Raw genomic sequence first — 17,933 nt, 5'->3', positions numbered from 1 at the left:
AACCGGGGCCCTCTGGCATCCCAAGCGAGTTCTTAACCATCGCGCCACTCGGCCGGCCCTTTCCCACCTTTTAAATGAGCCTAGTTCTTGACCTCCACCCTCTTTGTGAGAAATGAATGCAACTATATACAGAGGGTGGCAAAAAAATGAATAGGCATTTAAAGAAAAGAAAAAACTGTATTAAATCTGTAATCTTCAGTATATTCCGATAACAAAAGACGAATACAAGTCATGTGCGTACATTTTTTTGGCACTATACACAAAAGTACCTGGAAAACTCACAGTAGTACACAAGTGTAATAATTATGATGATTATCAACAATATATGTAGGTTAAAATTGTGTACACAAAGAAACAGATACTGAATGTGAGATAAAGTATTTATTTAAAAATTTCTTTTGAAGAAGCTTAAAATTGAAATAACTTGCTTACCAAAATAATGTGATATGCTCAAATATAGAGAAATTCACTTTGGAAATAAAAAAACTGGGGGCTAAGAAATCCCTTCAGAAAAGTTAGGTCTTGTGATATCATTTTTTAAAACTTTATAAGATCTTGAAAATGTAATAATTAATGTTTTTTGGGTTAACAGAAAGAAATTCAAGCTTTCTTATATAGTTAATACAACTGAGTTTATTCCAGACCTTTGCCTTCCCATTCCAAAAGGTTTAACACTGTAATGAATAGCTAAAGATGCTGATTCGGCTTAAGCAATACAAAAACATTTATTCTGGAGTTGCCAGTGGTTTTCCCCAAAATTTAAACAAACACAGACATAAGCTAAGTAGGATGTGTTTGAATTTATACTGATCTTTGTGTTAAAATAGCACCGATTTATCTTTATGACTATTTCTCTCAATTAACTTTTAAAAAACATTAAAATATAAAAATAATTTTGCCTTAGTATAGTTTCCACTTCTATAACTTTCTCATATTCAAACTGTGGGTTTTCACATATTTTCTTTTTTTCTTTTTTCTTTTTTAGCTGAGTCATTCTGCCACCTGTTGGCAGCTCAGCAGCTGCTCAGCTCAGGCCGGGACTCGAACCGCTGTTGCTCAGAGCTCAAACTCTTGAGCGAGCTCTTAACCAACTGAGCCACTCGGCCAGCCCACATATTTTCTATTTTCCATTTCTTTCTTAGTAGATTCGCTCTACATGATGTTGATGGTAAGTGATCCCTTAAAAAAAATCACTTAATTTGGCTTCTCCCTATTCAGTTCCTCAAAATACCTATACAAAACATGCAAAGTACTATGTGCCACTTTTTCGTTTTTTTCTAGATCATACTGACTTTTATTTTTAAAAACATCTATGTTAGCAAGTTGTTCACACTTTTTGGTCTGATTGCTTTAATATAATAAAGACCCCACCTTAAGGGACAGTATTTCTCAACCTTGGCTGTACACTGGAAACTGCTGGAGCAATTTCTAAAATGCTAAGTCCTGGGCCCAACCCCCAAAGATGCTGATTTAGTTGATGTGGGGTGTGGCCCTGGCCTCAAGATCTTTTACAGTTACTCAGGTGATTCTGAGGTCCAGCCAAGGCTTTGAACCACTGCTTTGGAAGATTATGGTCTTATAGGGAAGATTAAAAATAACCGCAACAAATTGCCAATTTATTGGGTACATACTTGAGCCAAGAAGCAGGCTAAGCACTTTATGTGCATTATCTCATTTAACACACAACAACCTTATGGGGGAAAAAAAGGTTATATCACTAATTTCTACTTTGTGAATAAGGATATAAAAGATTACAAAGATTAAGAAACTCTCCAAAGGTCCCAGTGCTGTTCAATGGCTGAGAGAGAACTCAAAGACAGCTCTGTCTGACACCTGCCTGAGGGGGAACTCTTCATCACTGACCACCATCATTGTAGGAACGACGCCATACACCACATTTTTTAAAGAGGCAACACAGAGTGCTAGTGAACAGAGGTGACAGAAGATTTACCTACAGGGATCGAAAAACATGAAAATTAGCAAGATATTAGAAATGCCTATTTTTATCCTTCGCCTGATTGTCAAAATAAATTGCAAACTTTCTCAAAACAGTACTATTTGAGAGGCAAAGAACAGTCCCAGGCAGTTTTCTGTTCTAACTGCATACCTCTCTGTTGTCATGGACACAGGAAGGAACAATGAAATCATTATTTGACTATTATTTTTTAGTTGCTAATTAGCATATCATTCTGTCTATAAAACTGCATCTCTGCACTCCCTACAGATCAGAGGAGCTGTCCCTCCTGGTAGTGACAGAATCACCACAAACAAAACAGTCCTTCTCAGGGGAAAGCCATCTTTATCTGTCAGTATTAGTCAGCTGAGAAACAGAGATGCAGGCAGCTGAAAAAACAGTTGGACTGTTTTAAGTTTACAGGTGGCCTCATAATGCAAAGTTTTACACACTGAAATTCTTTTTTCAAGTTAAAAAAAGTTTGGACAAAAAGGGACAAAATTTGGCAGTGTTTTAATGCAATGTTTCTAACCAGCTTGCAAAAGCAAAATATCGAATTTTAGTGAAGCTTGGTGAACTAAGCACCCGCCTTCTGGCAAACAGGCTCAGTTAACTATTACCACCCTTTCTATGCTACACATTCCTCACCGTTAAAATCAGATCAGCCACACGTACCTGTTATTACAGTGCCTGATAGATACAAGACACTTTAGAAATGTTTTCTGAATAAATTCATGGACATTAGGGAGAACTAATTCAAAAAATATTTCTGAAAATCAGATTGTATACATAGTAACATAATGTCAGCATGTAAATAATAGGACAGCTGCTTAAAGCCCAGCTAGAAAGAATTTTGATGTTTGTTTATTTGCTCATGTGTGCGTGCGTGTGTGTGCGTGTGTGTGTGTGTGTGTGTGTGTGTGTGTGTGTGTTGTTCGTTTGGGAGGAACCAGCATGAAAAGAAGAGAAGGCAGCATTTGACTGATAATTCTATAACCATTAGCAGCGAGGATCAGATACTTGGGGTTCATGAGAGACACCTGTTTGTGCTTTCTCCAACATTTGGGGCAACGAAGCAGGTAGGACCAATTTATTTTGTAGGTAGCTCAAAACCTTTTTCCTGATTGGCCTATCATAATTTAAACTTTTTCTGGGGAAAAGGCACTGTTTGGAGTCTATCGTGTGAAATAAAGTACAATTAATTCAATTTATCAATATGGCTACTAGAATAAAATTTTTCTAGAATGAAATCAGGGCTTTAAAAAGTCAGATTACACAGCCATCGGCACAAGTCAGAAAAGCATGGGGTGCTATGGTGGGAAGCCCTAGACAGTCCCTGAGTGAGAGCACAGAACCATGGGATTGAGGAGTTGGGAAAAAATACTGAAACTAATGAGAATAGGAGATGGTTAATTACAAACTTGGGTAATAATTTTGCCTTCAAATTCTGGAAAAGGACTGACAGACCCTAGATAATCTATAAATCATCAGTTGTCAATCACATATTCTCTTTATTGCTGGGGTGGGATATGGAAATGACTACATTAAGGACAAGGTCTTTATTACTTGTCTTGATTAATAATGCTTAATAAAATTTGCTCCAAATAATATTCTGCAATTTTAAGATCCCAGAAGTTATTAAGAATGACAGAGGGTTGGCCGAGTGGCTCAATTGGTTAAGAGTTCACTCAAGAGTTTAAGCTCTGAGCAACAGCGGTTCGAGTCCCGGCCCGAGCTGAGCTGCCGCTGAGCTGCTAACAGGTGGCAGGATGGCTCAGCTAAAAAAAAAAAAAAGAAAAAAGAATGATAAATAGAATACCTACAAAAATATAAACGCATTTCTCTTTTAAAATAGTAGGTCTTGGGGGAAGGGAATGACCCAAGTTATTTGATAGGGTGACCATGGGAATATGAATTAAGAATCACTCCTACAGGTCTCTGTGGAACAATGGAAAGAAAATTTCCAGAACCAATCCAATGACTTTATTTAGGGAATAGAAAAACCATTTCATCTGGTGAAAACTACAATGATATACAGGTTTGAGAGCAACAAAACTCTACCACTCCAAATTAGAATTAAGTAAAAATAAGATTAGGTGTCTAGACGGTAAACAAAAAATATACAATTTCCATTATAAATTATATAGTTAGCATATGTTCATATACTATGTCGCTCATCTTTGAGGATATTTTAAAATGTTTGGACTATGCCTAAGTACTTTTACATTTTCCCTCTCCACTAATAATAAACACTGAGTGCTCAGCACAATTATAAGCACTTTACATGTATCAACCTATATGATCCTTCCAACAACCTTATAAAGTAGATTGCAGTGTATCTCTATTTTATGGATGAAGCATAGAAATGTTAACCTGCCCACCCAAGGTAACACGTCTAGTGAGTAGGAGTCAGGGTCTGGTGCCAGGTGGTAAGGCCTCAGAAGCCTCTCAGGACACCACCTCCCTGGATCACCTCTGCTCATTTTGTAAAGTTCACTATTACAACATGGATGCCTCTTGATGGGGCACCCCATTTTCTTCTTCTCTGCTGAACTCAGTTGTACCTATTTCATTGTTTAGCTCCCACAGGGTAGTCAAAAGTTTGCCATCTATGCAACTGTTTTTGGAAAACTACCAGTATATAATTCCAAAACAAAGATCTGAGAACAAAAATGAGGTAGATCAATGAGTGTGTGCGTGTGTGCGTGTGTATGTAGAAAGTTTCCTACACACACACACACACACGCACACGCACACACACGCACACGCACATGCACACACACAAACATACGTACATACCAATGACTTAAATAACTCTTTGGGACACCAGAGTAGGAACTTAATAGACAGAAGAAAAAATTAAGATTAGGTTGCTATGACCCTCCTGAAGAAGTCATGTGACCACGTTTCTCCCAGTGTCTGAAACACATGTGGGAGTCACTCAGCTGTTCCTGAGGGAGTGTGGGACGAGTAGAAAGATTGACTGTAAAAATATACAACTAACACAGTGGCCTTTGAATTTGAGAAAATGAACCTACCTCAAACAGTAAACAACTCAACAATCAGTCTATACTTCTTATAATCATTCCGGCGAAACTAAGTATTGGGAAGAAACAGATCTTCATCCATGCACAGTCAAGATCCAGGCAAACACACGTCCAGGCTTTCAGAGTCAATGGGAATTTAAATACATAGGATTAAAGTCTCTCCAAGATTGACTCCTATGTAGAGCAATCAGGGCAGGAAAACTAGGACCCCTTGGATTTCCTTTTTCTTCCTTTGCAGCTCTTAGGAACAAAATGGAATATATCATTTAGGAAGCAATATATGCTCTACTATCTTGTAAAAAGTTTTTAAATTTTTAAATTAATTATAATTCAAAATTGAGAACCAATATAAATTGAACATTCATTCAGTCATCTATTTAGTCATTCAACAAACGTTTATTGAGTACCTATCCTGTGGCAGGTTCTGTTTTAGGCACTGGAGATATAGCAGGGTACCAAACAGACCATGATTCTTATCCTCGGGGAGCTTATCATCTACTGATAGAAATAAAAAGAGCACGTTTTAATATCTGCCATTATTCTACAACAAATTTATTTCACAATCAATACTATGCATTCTATTTAAATAACTATGTCAATATTACAGGTTAATTAATATAAAAGTTAGAATATTTTCCTTTAACTTAATATATGGCTATTTTCTTAGCTATACAACGCTAATAAAATATATATTAAAAGTGTGACTTCCCTCATGCTTATTCAAGAGCAAGAATGCATAAATTCATAACAAAAAAATGCATTTTCCAATGCAGGAATAGTTGATTGATTTGCTAACAGCCTATACATACTGATGACCACTGCAACCCCCATTTTCTCCAACCTTGATGCCTCCTTTATTATAGTTCTTTGGTTTGTACTTACCCTTTGGTCCTCCTCTGCTGTCTATTCAACATCCATCCATCCCTCCATATATTCACTGCACAAATATGTGCCAGGGACAATTGGAGTGAGAACCTCTAGGACCCATTTTCTCCTTGTTTGCCCCTTAGGACCAGAATCTCTCAGAGGTTGAAACATACCTAAGACTCTTCTATTTATTGATACTCTCGATAATACTAAAAGGTAAAGAAATGCCAACTGAGTTACTACAATGTAGTTTATTGTAAATGCCTACTTTACACATTAATGCTTTTAACACACACAATTGCAATGACAAAGGCAATGACTTTATGTCTAGATTTTTTTGAAAGAAATGTCAAAAATTTAAATTTAAGAGGTCCTCTGTGAAGATGAGGTCCCATTCAAACTGCCCTCCTGGTCCTGCTGGTACCCTGTCCCTCTTGGCTTCTGGCACATTCTTATGTCATTGCCAAGGAGAAGACACCAGGCTGTCTGCACAAATGGGCAGCTCAATCTCATTCCCCAGTGTTTACAGCCCTGAAACCTCCAGGGAAGCTAATCTCAGAAGGGCACAGGACCCTATAATTGGGCTGAAGGGTCCTAAACGACTGGGGTTTAGGGCTCCTGTTAGTGGTATTTCACACTTAGTACAGGGTTAAGAAAAAAAAAAAAAGATTTCTATGGCTTGCCCACAAATCACATAACATTGTTCTAGGGGGAAATGCATCCTGATTGCAAACGACTAACCTAAAACTACAGATTTCTGGAATGTGACCTACACATTTAGAGCATGACATGAAACTACATTTTTTTCTCACACATGGTAACTGAATTTCTTATTTTGTCCTTATATATTTGTGTTATATGTTTTTCCTATACATGAAAACTGTGAGTTTTCTTTTTTTTTTTATTTTAACTTGCCCACAAAAAATATTTGACATCCATTTCTAACTTATGTAAATCATGGAGAGTAGCAGGTTTTCTTTTTGAGTTTACAATATAAAATATTTCTGTGTATAGTTGTAGACAAGCAGTTTCTGTGCATCTTATATTGATTACATGTCCAATTTTCCATTAAAGAAAATACTGTTTAGCATAGGACCACCTGCATTTCGATACACCTTAGGTCAAAAAATAGTTTTATTTTTAGGGCTGCTCTGAGAAACTATCACTCCTACAAGGGACATTCCCTCCACAATCGGCAAAATAAGATGCTTGAAAGGCTTTAAAGTACTTGGCTTCTACACTAGAAGGTATTTTCTTTACCTCTGTCACATTTATGACACATAAGCAAATTAGGTCTCAACAGAATTGTATTGCTTTGTGGCAAATGCAATTTAAACAAAAACGGATTTATTGAGTAGCTACTAAAGTCTAAGCACTGTGCTAGACCTGGAGACACAAAATAAGTAAAACCTGATCTTTATCTAAAAGGAGCTCCCTCTTCATAAGATTTAAAAAACAAGAAACAGACTCAATGTAATCTTTTAAATAAATCACACACACACACACACACACACACACACACAAACAAAAAAATCAAAGAAACTAAAGTAATTGTGAAAAGCATCCACGTAGAGGGAAACATAATACTACATAGTATTGATGAAGACATTATAAATACATATAACACTGAATAATGGCTATTTAAATACCCACTATTGAATGGATAGATGACACATTTTTAAACTATGGAATATATAAATCCAGCTAGCGTAACATAGACATTGTAATCACTGCCTATTTTTTTTAATAACTTATTCGCCAGTGTATCTATTTTTCTTTCTTCTTTTTCTGAACTTTGCTTCTCTGTTGACTTTCTAATGCCCAGCATATGTGTGTTCGAAGAATAGAAGGTATAGACCAATGCAGTTCTTCATGAAAACATGGACACAGAAAAAAGTCTCATCATTTCTTGATGCCTGAGCAGACCATTTTACAGACCATTTGCTCTGTAAAAGAAAGCTGCTGATATGCCTTACAATTTTGATATCATCACATTCTTACTTTCAACTTAAAAGAATGTAAAATAAATGCTTTCTTAGTGCAACTAAAACTGCTCAGTGAAAAAAAAAATCACTAGGTCTTAGTACCTCTTATATTAAGTACTTTCAACATTCATCTTCTTTATAATTTTTCTAAGCTCTCATAACTGTATAGATTTTTCATTGAGAGAAAGAAATAACTTGTTTAATTCAGTAGCCATTTTTTAATGTTTTAAAAAACATGGGAAAGTTATACTGCCATCTTGTGGTTAAAAGTTCATTTACACTAGCAACACTGATACTTCCCATTAACTAACTCCACAATACAGTTAGTAGGTATTAATCTAACAAAACAAAACAAAACAAAATTCTGATTGGAACTTAACTTTAAGGAAAGCATATTCTTCATATATCTCACTAACTTTCTTACGTTAAAGCCCATTTGATTAAAACAAAAAATGGCATTTTGAGTGGCTGCCTCAGATAGTTAAAGGGAGCGATGTTTGGCACTCCACAGCCTGCTCACAGAAACTTATAATTTACTCTTAGCGTAATACACACTCAGACACTGAGAACTTAGAGAAACAAAATTATGGAATCTAGGAGTTTCATTTTCACAAGGTAATCTCCAAGACCTTCAAGCAATTACTATGACATTTATGCTAAGCTTATCAACAATTTTTCTTCAACCCAGGACTCTACTTTAAATTTGAAAGCAAGACCACCACAGAGAAAACAGATATTACAGCAACATAAATAGTTTCTTCAATCTCTCTTACTTGTACACCTGTTTTTCCATATATAACCAAGAATCATAATTAAATGGAAAATCGTAATTAAATGTTCATTCTAAAAATGCAGTCCTCTATATTTTTTAAAAATATAATCTTCTATGATCTATGCAAGGCACCTGTTTCAAAAATGTTTTACAATGGAAGAATCTAATTAGAAGTTAACACACTTCTACATCTAACTTCAGAAAGCTTTTCCTTTTTTTAAAGCAAATCTCCAAAATTGTAGCAAGACAGCGCCATCTATAGGTATGCACAAATACAGAATGCAGTTCTTAGATTGGGATGTGACTGCCCATTGTGACACAGAGGCCAAGCAAATGTACTGCCCTTTGGAGAAGAAGCTCCAAAATAACCCTGCTCATTCTTGAACAGATTACAGAGGTACCTGAAATTTATTTCAAATTACTCTGATTTTGGTACACTTAATAATCCATAAATATTGGTAACATTTCAAAAATTATTGGTATACTAGCATTCTCTCTCTCTCTCTCTCTCTCTCTCTCTCTCTCTCTCTCTCTCTCACTTTTTGGCCACAATTCAATTTTAGGTGCCATTCAATTGTACTGAAACATATATTGAAACATGTATTTTGTTCTCCAAAGTAGTTATGTCTTCCACAATAGTCCATTCTAGTTTTTACAGATATTCAACTAAATTTGCCCCTGCATCTAACCTGAAGCTGCCAGATTCATGCAAGAAGAAGGCTCAAGACACCTATTTTATGCAACTTAAACTCCCTTCTTTTGCACAGATAGGCTTGTCCAGTCTGTTATGGGGTTGCTCTCACGCCAATGAATCATTCTGGTATCTTGCCTACTTATATTAAGGATTCAGTTACCAATTACCTGAAGACTGAGGCTCATTTCATTTCTAATCAATTGCCTGTAGAGGATGGCAAAAAGAGGTAGCCCGCAAATGCTGACGGAGCTCCCTGCTGGGTAATATGGACAATTTCATAGTTGTGCTATCAATGGCATTTAAAGATTTGGCTAAAACAAGAAATGGCTTGCTGCACCAAGGGCAGACCCTGATTGTTCATCAATACACAGGTTCCCAGAGAAGCTATGATATTTATCCCAACCAGAAATAAAAGAGGTGTCATGAAGGCAATACTCTGTGTGGGGCTGCCAACCTAACCTCTCATTCTATACACTGTGAGGCAGGCTGGGGTAGTAGACAGGAGGACAAGCTAGGGAGGCAAAGAGAACAGAGTCTGAGTTCATGCTTGAGCAATTTATTTAATTTCTCTGAGCTTCACTTTCCTCATCTCCAAGAAATTGCAAATTAATATTGATGATTTAAGCAAAGGAAGGTGGTTTGTACATAGTAATCATTCAATAAATGTTAGTACTTAAGATTTATCTTACAGTTTCCTGTTGTCATAATTATTGATCAGATACTTAGGTAGGATCCAGTTAACCCAAAGAGACACCCAGAGAAGTTCATTTGTAACTTAAGATAACAAAAAGAATGAATGATAAAGACTGAATTCAAAATAAGGATGAGGCACTATACAAAAAAAGAAAATGGTATTTGAGGGTCTAATATCAGTTTCAAAATTTAGCTCAGAAATATTTTTGAAAGTCATTAGAGTCCACATGACTCTTGATTCCATGTTATTTTTACTGTCTAAGTTAGAAATTTGAGTCTGCAGGGCACAGAGGAGTTGGAAATACAGATTGGGCTGTTATCTGCAAATGGAAAATACTGAAGCCAGACAGCAGATGGACTTGTTCAGGGAGATAATGGAGGGTGTGGAACAGAGAAGTTAGAACCCGGCAGAACACCAATTTTTGAGGAAAGAAAGAACAGGAACCAGCAAAGGTGACAGTAAAAGAGTGATGAGATATGAAGGGGTAAAAATCAACAGCAGAGACAACTTTAAAGAAAAAAATTTATCTCAGATATGAAATTCCACACAGATTGGGTAAAATTAGGAATGAAAACCAGTAGTTAACCATTTCAGCAGAGAGGTAAAGACAGATATGCCTTATGATAGGTTGAAAACTGAGTGAGAAACTTTTCACAAAGGCTGACGTGGAAAGGAAGAGAAACACAGGACCATAGCTTGAGATATGAAACGTGAATTTGAGAAACACAATACGAAGAGAAAAACACATTTGAATGCCTATTTGGGGTTGAATTGTGTTCACACACACACACACACACACACACATCCCAAAAAAGACATGTTTAAGTCCTAACCCCTGGTACCTGAGAATGTGACCTTATTTGGAAATAGGGTCTTTGCAGATGTAATCAGGTTAAAATGAGGTCATACTGGATTGGAGTGGGCCCTAATTCAATGAGTGGTGTCCTTAAAAGGAGAGAGAAATGTGGCCAAAGTGGAGACAGATAGGGAGAGAAAGCCCTGTGAGGACAGCCAGAAAACACAAGGATTGTTGGCAACTGCCAAGAGCTAAAGGAGAGGTATGCACAGGTTCTCCTTCAGGGCCTCCCGAAGGAGCCAGGTCTGCCCACACTTTGATTTCAACCTTGTAGCCTCCAGAACCATGAGACAATAAAGTCCTGTCATTTTAAGCCACCCAGATTCTGGTACATTGTTCAGACAGCCCTAGCAAACTAATATAATGCAAGGGCTATCAATAACAATCAAAAGATAAAGACCTAACAGAATATTTACAATGAACAGAAATCACGATCACCTTGAGGCACAGAAATAATTGACATGAACATAATCATTTAAAAGCAAAAGGAAAAGACAACTGGTAAGAAAAATCAGTTAAAATCGGGAATAATTATGAAGAATCTTGCATAAGTTCCTTAACCCGGTTTTATCCATTGCCATTTTAAAATACCAACTACTTGCATCATAAACATGTTTAAAAACGATTTGTGCATCTCTTTTCAGTTTGAGGTCCTGGAATGAAAGATGATACATATTTTAAAAATTATCATGGGCCTCTCTCAGAAGATGGCAGACATTTTAGACCTGAAGGTAATTTTTCCCCCCACTTTGTTTACTGAATGATGACAATGAAAGGAAAGAGTGTTAAAAGAAGGTATTGCTGCAAGTATACGTTGTCTGATGATGAGAACCTTAAGAATAATATTCTGTGGCTCATGCTTCAGACTTCTGATATTTATTCATTCATTAACACAGTCAACAAGCATTTCAGAGCACCTACTGGGCTGTATGGAAAACACCAGGTTCTGATTGCTCTGAGATGTTGTGCTCGAGACTATGGGGGAACGAGGGGGAGGTGAGGAGGATGCTTTAACAGGCTTTCTTAAAACGTTGTGTAAAAGTTGTTTTATGTGTTAACTGAATCATGGACCTACATACTATAGTCACACTTTTAAAATGTCTCCCAGTGAAAGACAGTAAAATAAGGAGTCCTTTGAAAGGTGGTTGCGCAATTCATATTTTATTGGTTCTTAAATTCATACTTTTGGGATCTAGATTTTCTTGAAGAGAGACAAGACTACATTTTAATTAAAACACATTCCTTAAAGGTATTTTATAATTAATTTGAGCAGTAGAGTTGCTTCCTCCTCTGTGGTTGAAATAAGGAGAAATTTTTTACTCCCTAATTACCCAGGTAATGGGTTCCAGCCTCCCTTTGATGTGTCATAAAGGCTCACCTGTTTCACTACAACCTGCTATTTATTATCAACCAATTGCAGTTTCCCAAATCCTGAATTTCCAAAGTGCCAGTTATCCAAATCACATGTGTGTCCCCTTTGCACCCATTCTGAAAAAGAATTTTCCTTGATCAAAACTTTAACCTTGATTACCCCCTGGTGCGTCCGCCCTTTATTACCTAGTCCACATTAAAATCCAGAGGACTACCAGTAGACACGCTGCCCATTAAGGCATTTCTTTTAACTGTATTTTAACTATTAGGAGTAAGGGTAAGAAAAGATAGAAATCATATGAAAATAAAGATATATAAGTTCAGGAGTTTAAAAAATAAGATTTAGAATCATCCTATACCTTTTTACTGACCTTTTAAGGTTGAAAGCCTTGGACTCTCCCATCAGTATAATGCACATTTACATATACTCCCAAGAGTTCATCTCCCAGAAGCCTATCCATGAATCCCAGGTTTTACTCTCCCCCAAAAAGGTCTTCCATTTCACTTTCTCATTTGACCCCTTGAAGGTGATTAATGAGAAAAACTGCAAAAAGTACTTGAACCGTGTCTAGTGCAAAATTCAAAAACTTGCTTCCAGAACACTTTGCCTAAACAATTTGACGAAAACTTCTCCAGAAAGATGCATAAAATAAAGTGACTAAAGGTGTGGTGGGATGTGTGCCTACAAGATACAGGGAGCTAGGGTGGGGAAGAGTGGAGGAAACAGAGCCTATAAATTTTGGGAAATAAATCAGTGTCTTGCCAGCAAGGTGATCATGTAAATTATATAAGGAGGGGAAATGCTCTAGGCAACATTCTTAGTGCAACTTGCAGATTTCGAGGAATGTGAGTATAAGATTCTGGGAGGCAGGAGCAGGAAGACCCTAGAAATGCCATTGTGGAAGGGAACTCAGTGTGGGCAGGACCTAGGCATGCCCTCAGGAGGGAGCCTGATAGGCCCTGGTGACAGCAGGGTCCATCTGGGTCCAAGGGGACTTCATCAGAGATGCTGGGCGATTCTGAAGTTGGGTGCAGAAGTCCTAAGAGAACTTGGAAAGAATACTTGTCTAAGTGGGCCTCAAAGGCCCCTGCCTGACATGAGCAATAAGAATCCTGTGAGTTTTTAGAAACACATGGAAGAGCCCAAACTGGTCATTAGGGAGAACGGGAGGGTCTGAGGTGGAACCATGTTCCTGGCTCCAAGGAAGAGATGTGCGTAAAAGGGAAACCTCCTGGAGCCCTGCTGATGAGCAGACACTGTAATGATTTGGGGACCTGGAGGTGGGGAGAGGGGGAGGTGGTTGCAGCCCAGGGACCTTGGGAGCTCTAGCAAGTTTGGGGAAATTCTGTCAGTGTTGCTGTCAGGTTTGCTACCAATCCATTTGGTGTCTTTGTGAGAAATGGAAAAAAGTGTCCCTTCTCTCTCAGGTGGATGCATCTCTAGGATATCCAGGTTATACAAATTATGAATCAGAGCATGGGCTGTGTTTTAGCCCCCACTTGCTCCAGTGGACAGAGTCCTTTTCCAGTCCACCATCTGCCCAAGTACACAGAAAGACCCTGAATGGACTGAGAATTTTCTTTTGGCTAAAAGCTAATCTTGTGCCCACATGAAATTATCTGGAAAGAGCAAGATACTATATATGTAGCAGGAGACTAAGGATTGTATTTGTAGATAAAAGTTTTCTTTTAAGGGTTGTAAACTAATAAGAGATACAGAAATAATAAGGGATAGCATACTTGACTTGGGTCACTACAACTTCTAAAAATGTCTGTCAATGGTTAATATTATTCCTAATCCCTCTCCCATCCTGATTTCCTATAGAAACGGTTACATGTTTGTGTAAGCATAGACAAGTTAATTAGACCCTCTGCACATTAGTTTCTTCACCCTGGAGTTGTGGTGAGGGTTTAAAATGTTGATACATGTAAAGCTTAGAACTGGGTCTGGCATTTAGTATTGACTCAATAAATGTTAGCCATTTTTATTATTTGTACCATTCACATGTTAATGAGAATGTGAAAGCTGGATGGGGCTGTAGAGGCCATCTGGGAAACATTTATGCAGAAAATAGTTTTCAAGCTAGGCCTTGGAAAATGGATAGGATTTCAATAGAGAAAATAAGAGGAAGACATTCCAGGAATTGGGAATAAAGGTGGAAAGCTACAGGCAACATTCAAGTATGGTTGGCAGATTTATTTAGCAGACACTGAATGGAATGTGTAGGAGAGAGGTGGAAAATAAAGCTACATCGAGGACACATAATAAGACATACAGAATTCATTCTTCTCTCTCTGGTCAGCAATAAAAACCAAGAAAGATTTAACTTGCAACCCTTTGCAATCTAGCTCCCACTCGACAGACTCTCTTTTCTCAAAGGTCTTCTAATGCAGTGCTTCTAAAAGTTGGAAGTACAAACCAATGACTTGAGGACCATCCTAAAATGCAGATTCTAATATGGTAGGTCTAGAGAGAGGCCTGAGATCCTACATTTTTAATCAGCTTCCAGGTTCTACCGTGCCCCTGCTTGCTTATCCAAGGCAAGAGTCTAATCCAACGGCCTCTTCTCATTTTTATCCTGAAACCCTCTACAGTGTTAGGATTTGCCGACCTTCCTGAAGCTCTCATCACTGGCTTCTATTTTCTTACCTGACTCTTATGCTATTACTTGAAGCTGAGAATAGAGACTAAAAGCCTGTAAAACTCCAGTACATATTGACTTGTCTTGAGCACAGCTTTCGTCATATAAAACAAATTTGCCATTGGCAAAAAATATCTACATATAATAGCTAGCTACAAACTCAAGGCCAGTCTTTAGATGTGTATTGTCCAAACAAATGTCAGTGCAACAGTCTCTTTGTTCTTCTAAATGCAGATATTACAAACCATCTTTTAATAAAAGGCAAATATCATTATAAAACATACCTGTTGCCCATCTCATGATGCCTATAGCTGCTCTGAAAAATAATCTCCCAAGATCCCCACCCCACCCCTCTCCCAATCATCCACATGGCCATTGGCTATAATTGATTGGTGCAGAGATGGGTCCCTAAGCAATACTAGGTTATTTTGAGTCTTTCCTCGGGATTTTACACTAGAATTGAAAAAAGCAAGTCAGTCTCTTGCTGTCTCTACAGAACAGAAGTCAAGAGCATTTAAGCTCAGGAGCACTGCGGACCACACTGGGCCACGTGGACTGAAGAGCAGGAAACAGCAGTCAGGTGTCAGAAAAGACGGATGAAGACACCAGGAGAGCACAGGAAAGAGCGCCACAGCGTGGCACCTGACAACCTGACATCTCCACATAGGCCTTGTAGGCAAGGCTTAACCACAGTCTCACTGGAGTCTTGGCAGAATGCCCTGTGATTTCTGCCAGCCTAAGGGAAGATAAGCAACCTGGTGAGGAGCTGCTGAGAGCCTGTTTCTCCCGCTCTTGTGGAAGACTGCCACAAGCCCATTTCTCATTTACCTCCCCAGTTTACACTGAGCACAAGACTTTCCACTTCACTCCCACTTAGGGTAAAGCTATGGCCTAAGTGTATAAAACTGCCTGGCTGTGGTTCTGAGGTGGTTCCTCAATAGCAGAGGGACCTCCTGCTCATACCATCTGTCATCTAGCCTCTTCATGTTGGTGTTACCTGTGGAACAAGGGACAGAGGGAACTGATACCATAATGACTTGTTTTTGGCTAAGTAATTAACTTTCTGAATCCATTGGGCAAATCTATGGTGCTATGGCAAGCCATCCTAACAGCTGTAGTAGTGTGACTTGTGACCGTATTGTTAGCCTTGGGAATGGGTAACCATTTGACGGAGAGAAGAAGTAAGAGATGGCAAGAGTTCACTTCCTGAGCTTCCCCTCAGGGCTCCAGCTCCTAATTCCAGTCCGTCCCGGGAATGCATCTCAGACCTTGAATTCCATGAGATACCGGTATTTCTCTAATAAACCTCCCCAGCTTCTCTTTTCTTCTCCCTTAAGAAAGCCAGTATGTGTTTTTAACTTTTACAATCAAAAGATCATATAATACACACAACAGAGGTATTGTATTTGATGGCAGTATCAGTAATCGGAATGCCAGTGCGAGGTTCACATGATTTTTTGTATTTATTAAAAGTCTACCTGTTTTGTATATTGATTTCTTTTTGGCCCTTGACCTAGTATGAGGCCTTGACCTCATATATATAATATAATTAGCCTGCACTTATTAAAGTCCAATCTACAATTTTATGAAAATGTTATTAGCCGAATGGAAGAAAACATGACTCTTTTTCACTAGGATGAAAGTATAAAGTACTCTCATCATTTATCAATAATTCCATACACTAATGTATAAATCAAATATGCTATGCTTAATTTAATTATGAAGGTACTAATTTTCATTCATGTTAATTACAAGAACATGATGGAATCATACAATATATTTATGCCAAATATTTATCATCCAACAGAACAGTGTAAGTAGGCTTAGAGTTTGATCTACTTTTAACACACCTCGAGTTAACTGTGTCTAACACATAGTATGAGCTAAGTCAGTGGTTCTCAACCTGTGGGTCGCGACCCCTTTGGGGGTCGAACGACCCTTTCACAGGGATCGCTTAAGACCATCGGAAAACAAAAAGATATTTACATTATGATTCATAACAGTACCAAAATTACAGTTATAGCGTAGCAACGAAAATAATTTTATGGTTGGGGGTCACCACAACACGAGGAACTGTATTAAGGGGTCGCGGCATTTGGAAGGTTGAGAACCGCTGCTCTAAGTCAATATGTAGATACTTGTGAATCATTAGTCACAGGTTAGGACATTCACCAATTAGCTTCACTTTCCTATTGGACCAGCTGTTTTCTTTGATCAGGATCATGGGCTCTGAATCAAGTGAATCAGGGACAGTTGGCAGAGTATTGGACATTGTGGAATTTGACCAAAATGGTGAATAAGGTGGTACAAATTCATCATCACTATGGGGACACAGCTAAAAAATAGACAGTGGAAACACTGACATCATAATAATGGATGGACATAGCCCAATTACATATAAAAAAATGAATACATTAATTGCCATATTAACGAAATATAATCTTTAGGAAAGTGTACAGATTGTAAGTGATACATCTGGCTGCTCACAGTACCCCTGAGATGCAAATAGTTCACTGACATAGTAAAAACAGTCATAATTTGTAGTAGTCCCTTATAAAAAGTGCAAATGTGTCTGAAAATCAAATAAATTTTACTACTGGAAGTTAAACATTAGACATCTAGTCATTGTCTTAATATGATTTATTAGTTACCATAATTAAGAGAATATCTACATTTAATATCTACATTTATTAAAATGTTTTATGAGACGACTGAATTATAGTAATTATTTTACATATTAATCATAAAAATGCACCACCGTATGTAAGATTAACTTTTCAATCAACTCATGATTTACATTTTAAATGTCTTTAAAATACGTTCACATAGCAATCTCATGGGAAACTTTCCCTAGCCACACTTAGTAACTATTTTCATGATTGGTACTACAGATTTCTTTTTCTAAAGTTTTTTTTACCCCACAGCATAACTCTCCATAAATTAATGTGAACCCATTATATCAAAGGTGTTTATATGTGTTAACATATGCATTTAATTTTAATACGCCTATTTAAGGCACGAATAGCCCCAAGCAAACACAGTATGCAAAAA

General features: G+C 37.6%; 1 protein-coding gene across 2 annotated transcripts in view; it reads right to left on the bottom strand.

Moving 5' to 3' along the window:
* The window catches only part of SLC25A21 (solute carrier family 25 member 21), a 471,814-nt gene that overhangs the window by 452,828 nt on the left and 1,053 nt on the right, over positions 1-17,933 (bottom strand). The window lies entirely within an intron of this gene.

This window comes from Hipposideros armiger, unplaced genomic scaffold (assembly GCF_001890085.2).
Source record: "Hipposideros armiger isolate ML-2016 unplaced genomic scaffold, ASM189008v1 scaffold_90, whole genome shotgun sequence".
Classification (NCBI taxonomy): domain Eukaryota; kingdom Metazoa; phylum Chordata; class Mammalia; order Chiroptera; family Hipposideridae; genus Hipposideros; species Hipposideros armiger.
This window is presented reverse-complemented; position numbering and strand designations above follow the sequence as displayed.